The sequence below is a fragment of the Bombus pascuorum genome, chromosome 1 (assembly GCF_905332965.1).
Source record: "Bombus pascuorum chromosome 1, iyBomPasc1.1, whole genome shotgun sequence".
In the NCBI taxonomy this organism is placed as follows: domain Eukaryota; kingdom Metazoa; phylum Arthropoda; class Insecta; order Hymenoptera; family Apidae; genus Bombus; species Bombus pascuorum.
The window spans coordinates 30938484-30955267 of NC_083488.1; the positions used below are offsets into that span (position 1 = coordinate 30938484).

At 37.5% G+C, this 16784-nt stretch overlaps 1 protein-coding gene across 5 annotated transcripts in view; it reads right to left on the reverse strand.

The window, feature by feature from the left end:
- Positions 1-16784, reverse strand: part of LOC132909895 (protein unc-13 homolog B) — a 373086-nt gene that overhangs the window by 350666 nt on the left and 5636 nt on the right. The window lies entirely within an intron of this gene.

Genomic DNA, 16784 nt, shown 5'->3' on the forward strand with positions numbered 1-16784 from the left:
CTGTTAGGAGAAGATTAGAAGACTTTAACTTAAGAGGACGAAAACCCCAAAAGAAACCACTGCTGAGTTCTAGGAATCGAAAAAGACGACTTGCATTTGCTAAAGCTCATAAGCATTGGACAAGTGAAGATTGGCAAAAGGTATTGTTTTCTGACGAATCGAAATTCAGTCGCGTCTCTTCTGACGGGGTACGGTACGTTAGACGTCGAATTGGCGAAAGTTTGAAAACACAGTGCGTTTTAAAAACTCTTAAACATGGTGGTGGCAACGTTATGGTGTGGGCGTGTTTTTCTCGAAGCGGCCCTGGTCCGATATGTCGTATCAATGGAATTATGGACCGTTTTCAATACAAGGACATACTCAAGAACACAATGTTACCTTTTGCACGCAACAATATGAGTGATGATTTTATTTTTCAAAATGATAATGATCCGAAGCACACGGCTCGGGTTGTGAAACAGTTTTTTCAAGAAGAAAATATCACCGTGCTGCCGTGGCCGTCCCAATCACCAGATATTAATCCAATCGAGAACTTGTGGAGCATCATAAAAAAGACAGTACAAGGTTATAAACCGAAAAATTTGAATGAACTTTACTCTACAATTGAAACAGCTTGGAGTAATATTACGGTAGATCAATGTAAAAAATTAATAGATTCAATGCCAAGAAGATGTACCGAAGTGATAAGAAATAACGGATATTGGACAAAATATTGAATTTAAACAAAAATTGTGCATATTTTTTTACCAAAACTTAATATTTTTTGTGTAGTCTTAAACTTTTGACCGACAAAATATTATACAGATTTCGTTCCTTTTTTTGTAACTTCGCTACTGAGCAAAATATCAAAATGAAATTTTTTTTGTAAGTGTATAAACAAATGCCTAATTAGTTAATACCAAATGTAGAACACTGTATTTATATTTTTTATGGAAAGTAAATCAATTATTTATTTTTTCCATTTCGTCTTAATCTTTTGTCCGCTACTGTATATATATATGATATACTGGGTGTTTTTAAAAGACGACTCGTAGAGAAGAGGCTCAAGAAGGTATTTAAATATTTGTAGACATTTTCTGTGAATGTATCGTATGCGTTATAGGAGATTGAATTGGCATAATTATATTGATAAAATTGGAATCAGATCTGAAAATATATGTATATAAAAAAGACAAGATATTTAAATACAAGTATTATATTTTCCAGAGATTACAAAAGCACTGAACAGCCAAGCATTTACAATGTTAATAAGTCTCGGTATTCAATGGGATCACGTTTAACGTTTATCATATGTTTTCTGTAAACGTTTACGCTTTTAAATGTCCAATAAATATCGTAAATATCGGTCAAGTGAACAGAATACAGGACTTTCTGTAGGACCTTTTGTTCTCAAGGAGTAAACGAGAAAGTTGAATTAGGCTAGCATTAAAATTTTAAATATAGTAGAAATTGTATTTGAAACTTAACGCAAGCAGACACAATTTAGATGTCTGTTACAGCTACTTGCGTAAATAGAATTTCTCAACTCGCTTGCTCAAAGATAAACCTCGATTCACCTACATATATACCCAAGATAGGAAAAACAGGCGAGAATGATGAGACTCGTCATATTTCTATTTTGATATTTCTGGGACAGATTTGCAGATATTTTGTAACGCAAAGTAATTATTATATCTCTATAAATAATCGTTTACTAAACTCTTTGATATCTCATTTACACCAGTTCCCACTTACTTTTAACGGCAACCTGCATATCGAGAAGATTGTAACTTTGAAAGATGGAAGCCGCTTGATAAGAAAATTGCTTCTGTAGCGACAGAACGATAGAAACAGCTGCAGTTGCGGTTTCACACGGTTCATTAATATAACGTCATACACACATTTTAGCAAAAAGATTTGAATCAGGGAAGAATCTTGATACTAATTTTTCCACGTTAACATAATTGCCAGGAGAAGTTACATGTAATATTCTCTTTAGCTAACGTAACAGGTCAAATGGGACGCACGGAAGTGTTACGATTCCGGGAAATCATAATTTCCCAAGCGCATGAAAGCACGGAGTTGACGATGGAGGTTCCATTCGGCTCGTATCGATTCGTTTCTAGTACTAAATTTTTTAACGTTAAACATGTATGCAGAGGTCGTTTCAGGAAAGAACGCACGCACGTAAAGCGACGAAGGGAAAAAGGTTAGCATGTTCGCTTAAGTACAAATTAATTACGTTTTATAGTTTCGTAATTTTCCCTGTATCGTTGATATTCCGTTTTCTTCTCTCATTTTTTTTTTTTTTTTGTTGTTGTTATTGCAAAGTTTAGCGAAAAAACATACGGTTTTTCAGCCTATCAATAATTCAACAGCTTACGGTTAACTGATACCAAACATATGAGTGAAACGAAAACAATATCGATTTAAAAGTGGAAAATATAAACGAAATATCGTTGCGTTAGCTTTAATGTTGCGAAATCTTGGTAAAGCAACACCGATGACCTCGCGGGAAAATAATAATTTAAAACAGTCGGTGCATGCTCGAGCTACTGTCACGACTACGCATTCAAAGTTCGTGACCAGCGGACACCGGCTACAACCAACAGGTGCATATCACTTAATTATCTTTTCTTTCCAAATTAATTACTTTGAACCACTTAAAAATACCGTCCTTCCCCGTACATGATGTCATTTGATATCTACACAGGTTGGCGTCTAGCCAGATGCAATTGAAATCCAATATGCAATACCAAAAGCACGAAAAAAAAGTCCCGTTAGTACTAAATCGAGTCTGAAATCACGAAATCGGACAGAATCGCTACGTAAATCAAACGATACTTAAATATTCATACGTAATTTCAGAATTATTTATAGAAGAAATGTAACTAGTGGGAATGCATCTAATGCCCTGGCACTGTAATATCAAAGGAACGGTACGGAAGTGAAATAAAATGCAAATATTCTAGGAGAGTTTTAATCAAAAATTTTTAATCAAAGTATTTCGGAGTGTTGCGAAGTTTGTCCGAGTTCAAATTCATATTACTATATTCTTCAGTTTTTTGTTTCTAGAGTTTTAAGCTTAATACTGCAGTCTCTTCGCAGATATAAATAACAAATAACACAAAAAATTAATTGAAGCAGAAAACCGAAAGAGTAATGGAAATCGACGTACGAACGACTATCGCAGATTTTTAACGTACACCTGTTACTTTTATCGTCAAATGTATCATTACCAGATAGAACTAATATATATATGTCGATTATTTGGGGAAAATAATCGCAGCCACGAACGATCATGACATGCACAAAGAGCACTCTCTTTAATCGAGAACGCCAACTATTATTCTTGGACAAATTAGAAGTTGCCGAGTTGGTTAATTGTGGAAGTTAATTTGCAAAGATTGATGGAGTTTTTGTTTACAAATCGTATCTTCATACATACTCTGTGTGAGTAAAGCAAAGTTTGTAAGTAGACTTGTTTGCTTATGCTAGATTGGATGACTTCCAGAGCATTGACCAGTCTGCCCAACAGGGAAAACAATAGCATAGTGAAACGGGAAACCCCATTCAGAATTGTGGACTTGGTTTAATTCATGATTAGTAAAATAGTGTCGACTATGAATAATCAATTCCATTAATAGAAACTCGAATGCGGTAAAGTCTAAAACAAACGAAGTACCTTAGTAGCTTTATATGCCGAACTTACTATTCTATGAAATATAATTATTAAAGTCATTCTATGTTATACATCTTTCACCTAATTCGGTATTTTATTAAATTTGATTATAACAAATCGAACATTCGATTTAACCTTCATCTCCGTCTCTTGATAGAAAGAAATATCGACACCTGATAGCATTGTTATGTCTTTCTTTTATCTACGCAGCTTTCATAAATATTCGTTTGTTATTCGAAATAACAGAGATATTTGAAATAAAAAAACATCGATGAAACACCCCGTATGTTTATGCTCACGATACTAGACAGATTGAGTATTTAAAATATATATTCCAGCGAACCAACGAAAGAGATATCACAATGGATCGCGTTCCTTTCTTTCATTCTTCCTCTTTTTCTTTTCTTTTTTTTCCTTTTTTTTTTTTAAGTTGCTCGCCACTTTGATGTAAAGTTCTGTATAAAAACTATAGCCGACCCGTCAAAGAAGCTTAGCCACCGTCTAGTTTCTAGAAAGCTGGGACGAGAGTAACGTAGACAAAGCGAAAGTGTTGCCGAAACGTCATAAACTAAAATGCACGACGGTTCTAGGTTGGCACGAAGGAGGTAAGAGAAGGATAGCGGCGGAGAGAGAGTAAATGATGCTCGAGAAGCGACAAAATTCTATGGAAAATGTGCGCGAAGCTATATACTATCGCTTCGCGTACGAAGTTGCGCGTGATGTCTTTTACCTTCGAACAACTCGAGACAATAGGCTTCTACGTATGAATACCAGACGAGAAGTTCTTGTCGATGTTCTCGTCGACATTGTGCCACACTCGCGTGTTCCATTGTATCCGTTCTTCAGCAAGCACACGTGCGAAGGCTGCTGGTGTGTGCGCGCACCTGCACCAAGTTAATGGGATACTTTCAACCCCATACTTTTTCCCCGTGTCGCGCGTCTCAATACTGCGAAAACGCAACACTCGTGAGCGACGAAGACGCGCTGGGTCGACGATGAGAGGCCACGGTATAACCCGGCTGTTATTTATAACTCAGTTATATTAAAGATAATATTTATGTGACGTGTAAATCCGATACGTTATCGCGGCTTATCACAGGATCGTGAAAGATTCACGGATGGGATGATGTCTCTGCCTCGAAAGTAACCCCGTCGCATGATATCAGCTCGGTTGAAAATGTTGAACCGTGTACGTCGAGGATCTGCATCATGGCGGGAATAAACCCCGGGAATAAGGATTCAACCTGGCGAAAGATGAGAAGACGGTGTTGTGTCTGGAATGCCGTCTTCATTCTCGCAAACAAATTTTAAATTCATACGCTGAAATCGTTTCGATCCATAAAAGATGCTACGTGATTGTATACCTGTACAAGGAGAACATATCAACCGTTGAGCAGGACATTGTGACGAATAAGAGTTAATGTATTTTGGCATACTTTTTGTTGATATTTTGTGTATTGGATTAAGATTCGCCTATCGGCTAATGAGAATAAGATGATGCGTGGTTGGGAAAAGAAGTATCTGATAGGGGAGACAGGCACTTTTTGCTCCGTCCCAGCGAATTATCGTCGAGGGAGAGACAAACACGATACGGTATTTTATCGATTTCATCGCGTAATTGTATAATAAACACGTTTTCCTCGTATCTTCCGCTGCCAGGATACTACTCATACATACAACATAAAATGAAATTTACTAATAACATCGATTCTCGAGAAAGCTGTGAAGAATAACACTCGTCGTTTTCACATATAAAAATCCTAACGTATATACGCTTGTAGACTTAAAATATAGAAATATAATTCAAGAGAAATAAATAAAACCAAGTAAGGAAAAATATAAATCTTTTTGAAACTCGTCGTCTTCCCGACTCTTAAGAAGGATACGTGTGCTCGTTCGAAATGGTCGGGTAGTTTTCAAAAACCTGTACGTAGAGGTGAACGACTTTCCTCTTGCAAAGGAATTCTTCTTCGAATGCCTGCTGAACTGTCGTCTTTTCTCTCTCTCTCTCTCTCTCTCTTTGGCCGACAATAAAAGACTCACGGAACGTCTCTGCAGAAACATTCCATACTTTTGCTATCTGGTTTCTATTTCAATAGAAATGTTATTCGCGCGTTTTCTCCGATAAGTAAAGCCGGCCGAAGGTATGGAATAAACGTGGAAACGTCTGGCATTTTGAAACGAGGCTACGGGCTACGGCTACCATGTTCATTACAAAGAGCTGGATGCAAGGAAGAAAAAGGGATTCACGAATGGAAAGAGAACGACGAAAGGGAGGAAGAATCATCTGGCAAAGACTCCTTATTAGATGTCTGCAATACGTAAGTCCGTAAGCGTACGAGCGCTTTGTCGTTGTTTCCTTATGAAACGACGTCTTTCTGCAGTCGCATGACACCGAGGATTACGATGGAGTCGCATGTGCCAGGCGTACCAACAATTTCGTTGAATCGCTCCACAGTTGGCTATGCGCGTACACGATCCTCCTGTACCGGTACATGCATGAAAAACGTATAAAACGATCCCAACTAAAAGGTTAATGAGGCGATATCGAAGCGAGATAAAGGCCGTGGTCTGATTAGATAAACCATTGATTTTCAACAGAACCAATTTAGACGAAAGCCGATAAATTCTAGAGACGCTAAAAATTACTATGAGCATATATATATATCACCCGGACCAATTACAAATCTAATTATTCAAAAAACTAAGGAAGCAGATGTTTCTCCAAATACCTTAGAACAATTCACCTTTACTTTTCATTATTCGGCTTATTATTTATTTATTTATTAATATCATTTATTCGTATTTTTTAATCAGAATTAATTCACCTTTATCGATCGGAAAGATCTCGGAATATTCGTGTAAAGGAAGAAACGAGAAATTGTAACAGAAAAGAAAGCAGAGTGGTACTGACTAATAAGTTTGTTAAGCCTGACACGAGCTTTGCACAAACGTGATTGACCCTAAAATTTCCTTACGTCGTCAGACACGGGTGAAGCAGCAAAGATTCGTCGTAATTATGGAATCTCTAATGAGACATTAGAGACAAATCAAAGGAGTGTTCGTTCCACGCGGAACCAATTAATTACTTCACTTTCGAACTTACGTGCACCGCTAATAATCTTAGCGTGATTTCTGTGGCGATTCGTCATCGATAAAGCTATCGGCAAGCATTAATTAGCGTGCTTAATAAGTACAATCAATAATATAATTCGGTCATTACAACTCGAATAGATTAATCGTGAAATTAATCACCCATAAATGATCGTCTCGAATCGAACATCAAACCAAGCACATTGCTGATACTATATGTTGAAAATGGTATCTAGATGATCTTCGACGTAACACTGTACCTGCTATACGTATACAGACAATCGATAATTTCGATGCTTTATATGTTTTCTCTTTTCCTTCATTTCACGTTTCGATAAGTCAAATATGAAAAATAAAATTCACCTTATACAACAATTAAACTCCTTAGTTTCCATTTCGTAATATTTTTACGTAACGCAAGTCCGTTATAGAATACCCGTCTCCTTCGTGTGAAAACATGCAATCGCTGTCAATATACTCAAACGATATTTCTTACGTAACATTGTGATTTGCATAATGTGGTGCAAGCGTATAAATGACATGTATACAAAGCGCGTGTATCCCATAAGTCGTCAGGACTGATAAGAAAAGAGATAATAAAAGGAAACACGTGTCATCGTAAATTTTCAATGAAATTCACGTAGAAAAAGGCTTTGTGAAAAAGAAAAAAAGAAATTCCATTCATTGTTTCGAAAACTAGAGGAACAATCAATTGCTATAAATCCGATTCAATGGCGTTCTAAATGTCCCAGACACGACGTATGAGAAAGATAAGATAACTGTATTTGCGATTACGGTTTTTCTACAAACACCCTTAAGTGAACATATGGCTTTATTGATGCGACATACATATTTTAAGAAACAATGGTAATTACGTATTTAGAAAGACGACGCCTTCTCGATTTCGATGATCGTTAAATATACGTACGTATACGAATCTCCTAGCTTTTCAGCGATTCGCAAAAAGCGGCACCACTACGATACACTCTGCTTACAATTGTGCGTTCGTCACGACATATGCGTCAGCATTGGTTGTCAGCCGCTTTAAGGCGAAATTTCCACCGTGCGTTCGACGCACGCGTCTACGTCAAAAGCTTAAACCCAAATCACACGTATGCGTCAAACGCATTCGTATCGTTACGATTTGCATACGATGGAGAAGCGCCCTTTTGTTTTCGCGCGACTCGAGTTTAATAAGTGGCCGAATAAAATAACATCCAACCTAAACCTAATTCTTATCTTTTGTTTGTAGTTTACGTAAACGGAAATTGAAGGAGGCAGCAGATTTACCGGCTATGCTTGTGACTGTGGCACGGATAGGCACGTGTGGACAAAATTCACAGTATTGGTACCGACAGCTTTCGCAAATATCTCGAAAAGTAGGAGAGTCTGGCGGTAACATGTGCAGGAAAAAGTTGTTCGAATCCGTTGAGTTCCACGACGTATTTAAAGATCCTCAAAGTCGAGAATACGTCGACTTTCTAAATAATTATGGGAACGATAAATCCTCGTGAAATAAACCTAAGGACCTTAGAAAGTTTGTTAATTGTCTATTAGAGTTAAACATAAAATAAGACAAGAAACGAATCAACAGAATGTACGATGTACCAAATGAAACATCAAAAAAATTACTTATGTAATGTGCTTTCTGGGAAACTTTATGTTTAGAACAACAATACCAAATAATATGCCCCGTCCAAAGTGAATCGAACGAATTCCCAAGATCGTGGATATGATGTCTTATTCCCTTTTACCCTAAGGATTCCTAAAGCCCCTTGAAAACCAATAAAACTCGCCGGTTTCATTCCTCGATAAAATCAGACAGTTTGATACCCTCGAATGGGATTCTAATTTATTCAGGATTCAGCGTCTAATAGTTACGGACGGCTTCTGTACTTTGTAGATCTAAAACTGCTTTATAAACATCAAGTTTTTATTAATACTGTATGATACTTTGCTAATACAGATATTGTATTTATTATTCCATCGTTAAACTAATATTTCCTCTATAAAATGTAACATATATATGTATTACGTATATTTGATATATATATGTACAGGGCGTTGAAGGAAAGAGTGGACGCCGAGAAGAGTAAAAAGTTCTAATCCCATGCTAAATAAAAGACATCTCTGGCCGTTTAAACCGTTTAAACAATGTCTTCGTTCTTTGGCAATACAACGTTGGACCGCATGCTATTTCTAAACTATGTCACGCATCCTTTAAACTCTAAACAGTCGTATCATCGATAACTCATAGCTCGGCGACTTCGAATCGCCAGTTATCGACTTTCCAAACATTCACTCAAGCACCCTACCTGGCAGGGTCCTTATTGAACCCTCGGACCAGCTATAAATTATGGTGAGGCTAAATAGCGGCGAGCTATCTGCCATTACATGCATGTATATCGTCCCAAAGAGCGTTGCAGCTAACACTCATGTACACACAACGATATGTATAATTTTTCTTTTTATTTTAAATTACATATATCTTGAAACACTCAAGTGATACAAAATTACAAAATGAAAAATCAATGGACCAGAACTGTTCAGCTTTTTTTCTTCGCTAAGTAGCTACGCGAACAGTATAAAACCTGATATCTTTGCGCTCCTTCTTCGTTCATTTCGAAAGAGAGGTAAATCAAGACCGACTTTTATCCGTCTTCATCCTACCGTAAAATCTGATATCTCGTATGCGAAACTTACGATTTTATGCGAACTGACGAGGAACCGCGTTCGAACCTGTAATCGATAAATATTCTCTTGTTGAGTTCGACTATCGATAATGCGCACAGCATAGAGAAAATATAAACGCTTTTTATTGCAATAATAAATTGCCCGTGAAGGAGAAGTTTTCAGTGGTTTTTCACGCTTTCGTTAATATCGGCCACTAGCCTCGTAAACTAAACCAAATCGATATCACGAACTCGACTGTGCATCGCGTGAAAGACAGCACCCTGCGATATTAAAAATTCATCGTGTTTAAAACAACACGCGATTCGAACAAACACGATTTCTCAAAGTGAAAACCATTCGATCAAGAAGTTACGACGCAATTTTAATTCTCTCACAGAGTGCTTAATTTTTAACTAAATTCATCAAGAATGATCGAGTAATGCTCCCATTTAATTTACATCAACGAGACGTTTCCTTCCTCTTTCTTTATTCAAATATCAACTACGAACAGCGACGAAAGAGGATTACTAAGTAGGTTGAACTTAGACTTTACAGAAATCATTTCATGCACTTTAATGCACTTTTCCCAAGAAGAATAAAAATTTCATCTTAAGGGTAAATAAATATTCTGAAGATCCCAAGTGTCTAGCGGATATCGTGCTAATAACCTGTGGTTTATTACTGTGCGACAATTATGCAACTGCTTGAGCAAGCAGATCACCCGTTAATAAGTAGTTGTACAAAAATACGAGTTAGCTCTTTCTACCTTTACTGGTTGATCAATCTTCTTCTTTTCTAATAAAATTATGCAATTGGAGATTATAAGAAGAATTGGAATTAAATGTTATGAAAGTAAAGAAACTAAAAATAAACGTAGCAATGCAAATGTAATTATAGAAAATTCTATTCATAGCTCCATATTCAGATTATCGATAATAGGATCGCTATAGAATAATTAATTCAGTGTTAAATGTAAATACGTCGAAATTTGTCAGTCATTAATACTGAAACAGTCACTGAATATTTCAAATCACGATATGTTCTAAACATTCTAAGATTTCCGCAACTATGAATGGTTAACAAGTATAATCTCTAGTTTCCTATAACAACGAATTACGATTAATTATTAACAAATTTACAATCATAATTAAAGACAGCCAGAAAATTGTTTAATTTATTAAAATTCAACGAACTACCATGCTTAAACATAGCGAAATCGATCGTTTCTTTCGTAAAGCTTTCAACCTGGTTAACCAATGATCCATACAACCTCCTACGACGATAAAGAGAAGGTGGATGGTATTTTAAGGAGAACGATTTCATAATTAAATACCTTTCATCTTATAAAAACAAGCGTTCAATTTCGCGCGTACTATTACACGTACGATCGAAAAAATTTTCCCGGTCGGGTGAAAATCTCGGTCAAAGCCTTGTCCTCGATCGACGATAATGGGATTAATGCGCGTGGTAAGAAAGAACGCGGAGTAAAATTGAAAAAGAAAAAGCAAAACGAAAGAAGGGAGGGTGAACAGCGGTTCCCTTTGAATCCAGCCAATTGGCCATCCGCCTAAATAATTTATATCGTACAGTACATTTACGTGGAAGAGGCCGGTAATGAGCGACCCGGTCGGCTCTGCACTTAACGGAGTTTCGCTCTCCTGTCCGATAATTCGTTCGATAATATTGTTTTCGCGCGTAATTAACTCCCTGGCTAGCACGTGAACCGGCCTGCGCACCGTCTTCTCTCCTGAAATTCTCGGTTGCTCCAGCTGTTCCATAAAACCAATAACCATCACAACATAGTTAGTCGCGTATAACACGACCGCACGAAAATCGTCCAACGTTACCGGCAGATCTCGTGTCGTCAGCAGAAAGGAAAAGAGATACACGCGAGGCAATGATGACGCGGGTACATGTTGCGAAATTAGAGGAATAAAGATGGTTGATTGACACTACTGATACGTAGAACTATAAAGAAACCGCTATTACGTCTTTACGTCTCCTTTCCTGTTATATCGACATCTTTGAAAATCTTAGAGCCGAGGGAAGTCGACGAATGATTTTAAGAAACTCGTCTCTCCTTTGGTTTTAACAGGTAGAAAAGGTCTTAATAAAAATATCCAGCGCTAATTAGTAGAACGTCATGATTCGTGTCAATTTAATGACGTTTTCACGACACGATTAATCTGGTTTTGAGCAATCTGTTGTCGTCAAGTTAAATTTATTTCTGCTCGAGATAATTAAAGGATTGGCATTATAGACGATTCAATGATCAAACAAATATCTATAAATTCTGTAGGTTTAATGGTTTGACACGTCGTTCGTACAATATTGTAACAAGGATTGACTTTAAAAAAATAATTTAATAAAATCCGGAAACAGGAAACGTAGATGTAAAAGTTAAAGTAATGGGAGAAATCGCCAAATCAAATGAAAGTAGTCGAGATTCTCCAATTATTTCAAACAGTACGTAGTATTAATTATTAAATGATTAAATGATCAATTATTAAATGGTTTCAACCTGCACGCGTACAAGTAATTTTATTACTTATACCATACGATGCTAACTTATGCTACGTTATGACAGATAATATTTACGCATTTTTCAATAACATCATCGGAGCATACCGGGTACGCGCAAGTAATAATGGCTTACCGCTGAAATTTCCTTTCAACCTTCCTGATTTCTGCACGTCACGGATTTTCTCCGTTTATCGGAAATAAATAGAACGAGAGAATAGTCGGACAAGAAAGAAAAGATAGATGATCGAAAACGTACCAGGGAAAGAAAGAAAGAAAGAGAAGAGAGATAGAATTCATAGCCCGCTGTCTGGCGACAGTCAAGCTATTGCTTTTCCCCTTTCCTACAAACCCCTGGTTTTCCACCCAGCGCATCGTTCTCGGAGTTCAAAGCACCCCATTTATAATGACGATGCCCGTATCCTTAACCAAGGACGATCCTTCCTGCGGCTAGAAACTCCCACAGGATCCTCATATTGGATTCCTACCCTCCCCACTTCAAAACCTCACGATACCTAGTTATCTTGCTCTGAACGTCGGAAAATGGAGATGGATTGCATCGCTTGCAGGTGCATGACCGACTAATACGTATATAATGATTTATAAGTTATCGGAGTCGATCTGAATGAGTTCGTAGTTAAAGAGTAGATTCACAGGAAACTAACTGACTAACGACCCATAATTCCTATGATGAAGTACTTATATTCTCGTGTTCCGTATACATGATCCATGTTTCGCAAAGTATCGATAATATCATTTAATATCACTTGTACAATCTCATCTGTTCGGTTTCGTTGATGGAATACTCTTCAAAAAGGTATTAAATAAGATAAAATATTTAATCAGAAGAAACGTACGTTTATAGTCAGATTTATCGAAGCGTCGATTTGAAATCATAAATATGCTTGCACATATCTGATATTTATCACAACTCCGCTTGCGTATTATCGTGCATGTATGCCGAAAAGAAAACTTAAGAAAGTTCCTCCCTTTGTTTCCGATTTCCTTCTTTTTCTTTTTTTCCTTCTTTTTTCTTCTTACAAAAAATGTTCAATGGTATTACACTATATGGAACATATGGGACTATATTCTCACACGTTGTCGATGCGTAATGAGTTTGGTTCATCGGTTAAGATTGTTGGGAACTGTTTGCGCAATTGTAATCTGTAACTTGCTCAGCGTGGTTTTAACTGTCGCTTCCTGGGATGGCGCCCAGGTAATGCATATTTATGACGTAGATTAAAGTCCGTTTTGCGTGCGACTTCTGTCTACCGAAGAAAAATGTCCCCGACACGAAAGAACCTGGCCACCCTGTTGTCGTTAACGCGTATTCATAGCTAAAGAATTACACTCATAAAAATTTCATCGTATTATTTGCGACGAGGGACGGTTCGTAAAATCCATTTTCATCGCTACGCAATGGGTACAGGGTACAGTTGCGTTCCTTCAACTTTACGTGTATACAGACAAAATTATTTTCATTCTAATAGCACTAACACTACGCAGGATTCCCATGATTTTTCCCAAGATTTTTATGATTAAAATGGATGTAATATATCACAAGTATAAATTAATAGTTTCACGTACTGTATCTACGAAATGAAATTAGTTTAAATAGTCCTCGTCTGTGAACAGAACAATGTGTGTCAAAGAAAAAAAGAAACTAATTTTTTAAAGCTGTCAGTATCATTTTGAAGATTATATTTAAACATATAAATATTAACATTTCGTAAGCATCAAACATAGGCATACGAGTCTATCAATTAACAATGGAAGTAATTTAATATACCGTTTAATGTAAATTACCGTGAATTTTGACGAAAATCCTTCTATTTTTAGAAAAAGCAAATAGGAATTCTCTGATTTGGTTGATTATTCGCTGTTATATTCGAGACTCTAATATTCAATATAAGCTTCGCTATGAAAACACCCTGTAACAGAAATATAAAGGCATTCTACAAAATAGATTTTCAGAAATTTATTCATTTATCGTTTGATTATTCGCAGTATCCTTGCAACTATGGTCAGTATTTGAATCAACGTATTGGCGTTCCCATTAATGCCCAGGCACGCTGTGCATTTATTTAGCGGTGGAACGGAACATTCGGCGAATATATGGACGCATTTGAAAATGTCATCGATGGAGATCTGGCGCGTCGGCGTGCGCGAAAAAACAGGAATTTCCAAGTTTCGTCGATTCATCTGTCCTATCTACGTAGTATTAACTGGCGCTCGATTTGGAGCGCATACCTTTTCGGGCTATCCTGATACATGGACGTTGCGTCGGGGCACCAAAGTGGAGACACAAAGTGGCAAGTTAGATCAAAGCGTTCCTAAAGTTCATTCCGGACGAGTCCACAATGTAGGTATCGTTGATGCCAAACCACCAGTTAGTTCACGAAGATAAGCAGAAATTCTACGTCGCGTACGTTCTTTAAACGTGGCTATTCTCGATCGTTATTTTTAGTGGACAGCCACTCGAAATCGTCTTCTATTTGCTTGCACGAGACCACCCTTTCAATCAACCTAAGTAGACTGCAACGAAAGTGGTAACCTGAAGGAGCTTCTCGACGAACGACGAGGAAAGGATAACGAAAGCTTCTTAAAAATATTGTCTGGACGAAGATACTCGTGTAAGAAAGAGGTTGAAACGTGAAAGGCCCGAATAACCTTTTAATATTTTTGTCTCGTGAGAGCTACTTTTTGTTACCTTTGAAAAGTTTTCAGAGCATGACGACGCTTTAGTGGGAGAAGAAACCGATCGATCGGTGCCGAAAAAGCGACGTAAATGAAGGCAACTGTATACACGTCGTGGCATAAGTAGACGAGTTCAGCGATTTTCGGTTGTTATTCAGGTAACGAGTAACAACGAGTAACGAACACTCTCCTACTTGTATCTCATACATCATTCAACGTGGCATCGTTACATCTGTTTGACGTCATTATATTATCAGATAAGGGATGTTCGTGTTCTGACACAGAGCGTAATTGCTTTTGCGATATTAGTACGTAATTCACGTTTAATTTCGTAGCAATTAATTACGCGAGCTACCGTCACGCTTTTATAACAATATCTCTATAAAAAACTGTAACCGTTTGCTGCATTATGCTCTAATGCAAATTCGATTGATCCTAAGCAGGTAGAGGGGGGAGGGGGAGAAATTACATTAAAACTAACGAATTTCCGCTACGTCGACCGAAAGTAATCGAAATTAATTGCTCCTTTCGTGGCAAGAAAATAATGTTAAGGTTCATTTAAAACCGGAGCGACGCGACGGCGTTCTTGAACCACTCTTAGTCAAAGAAAACGATCGAAACACGGCTGGAGTGTCTTGTTTCAGTCTGAGAGTCTGAAGAGAAAATACCCGGAAAATATCATTGGCGAAGGAAGACAAGATCTACCTTCGTTTGCGAAGGGTAACTGCGATGGTTTCCGTGCTCGATAACGTTTCCTATTCTTGCTTCTAAAGGAATCTACCTAACGCTGCTCGACTACGTTTCCATGCAATAGGTACACGGATAACAGCGCATTCACGACGCTTTAAACTTTAAACTTTAAGCGATCAAGAATATGCAGATACCTCGAGTCACTTATGAAACTTCTCTCTGTTCGAACGACGAGACCGAGTTCGATGACGAAGAAGAAATAACAGAAACACAGTACGTAATACGGCGAAGCATTGAAAACGTCATTGCCTGAATAGAAACAAAGATTCTGCCAAGGGAAATTTATGGAACTGGAAATGTCGCAGCTACGCATAACTCGCGTACAAATGCACTTTCATATTCCGGTTATGGCTCCTATTGTCTACTACGTAGGTACGATTAAACTTCTCGATAAACGACAAGAAAGCGTACGATATAGTATGTATATATGAGATATCGAAAACATCTCTTCTCGTAACTCGATAGAGAAACGCGTATCGTGTAACTTAATAAACAATCTTCGTCGTAAATTGTTTTTCAGTTTCAGTGTTCCAGTTTGAAATTCTTTGTTCAAATATTTCGCTCGACGTTGAACGCAAACGAGCAACGCAATTTATACAAATTATCGATAAATGCACGATAGTGACATTAAACGTTTGTATTTTCCCTCGCGCAGAGACCGAACGTGCATACATACACGCGACGAACAAATGTATCGAACGTGAAATGCGAGCGTTTCTGTTCATAAAGAACTTGATGTAAAATAATGGGACATATTCCAGTTCCTCCATAGCAACGATTCTGCGTGCCATCAGGCCGAAATAAAGTTTGGCTGGTCTTTACGAGTGTAAAATAGATTGTCCTCGTTATTGTAGGTGATGCATCTCCATTAACGATGACACATTTCCACGACATGGTGAAAAACGCGGCGTTCAAATGCAACGTTGTTCCCTTTCTAAGTGCGAGTTGCAAAAAGTAGGTCTCTGGCAGAGACATTGTCATTGAAAATATTATACGCAGTGAATGGAAAAAAAAAGCTAAAGCTGGGGATTTGCAAGCGTGAATCCTTTGAGCATACAACAAAGAAAGGAAAAGAAAAATGAAGTATGAAAAGGAAAAGAAATAGAATAGATCGGCTAAACAGTAGTTGAATCTTTTTTGCATATTGTCTTTTTTCTTATACTAATTTATAGTCCGTCCGATAAATCGGCCGTACGCCGCGAATAAAATTTGCCACCCCGTGGTGCGTCAACCTCTCTCTATTCCCATTCCACTGCTAATAAAAAAAGTAACGCGTACATCGTTAGAGATTTATCGTTCGCGAATGTGAAATGGTGAACGATAAATTCATATTGTCGACGCAAGAGCGTTATTCGAATGAAATGTTACTATTGGCCATTAATGCGAGTTA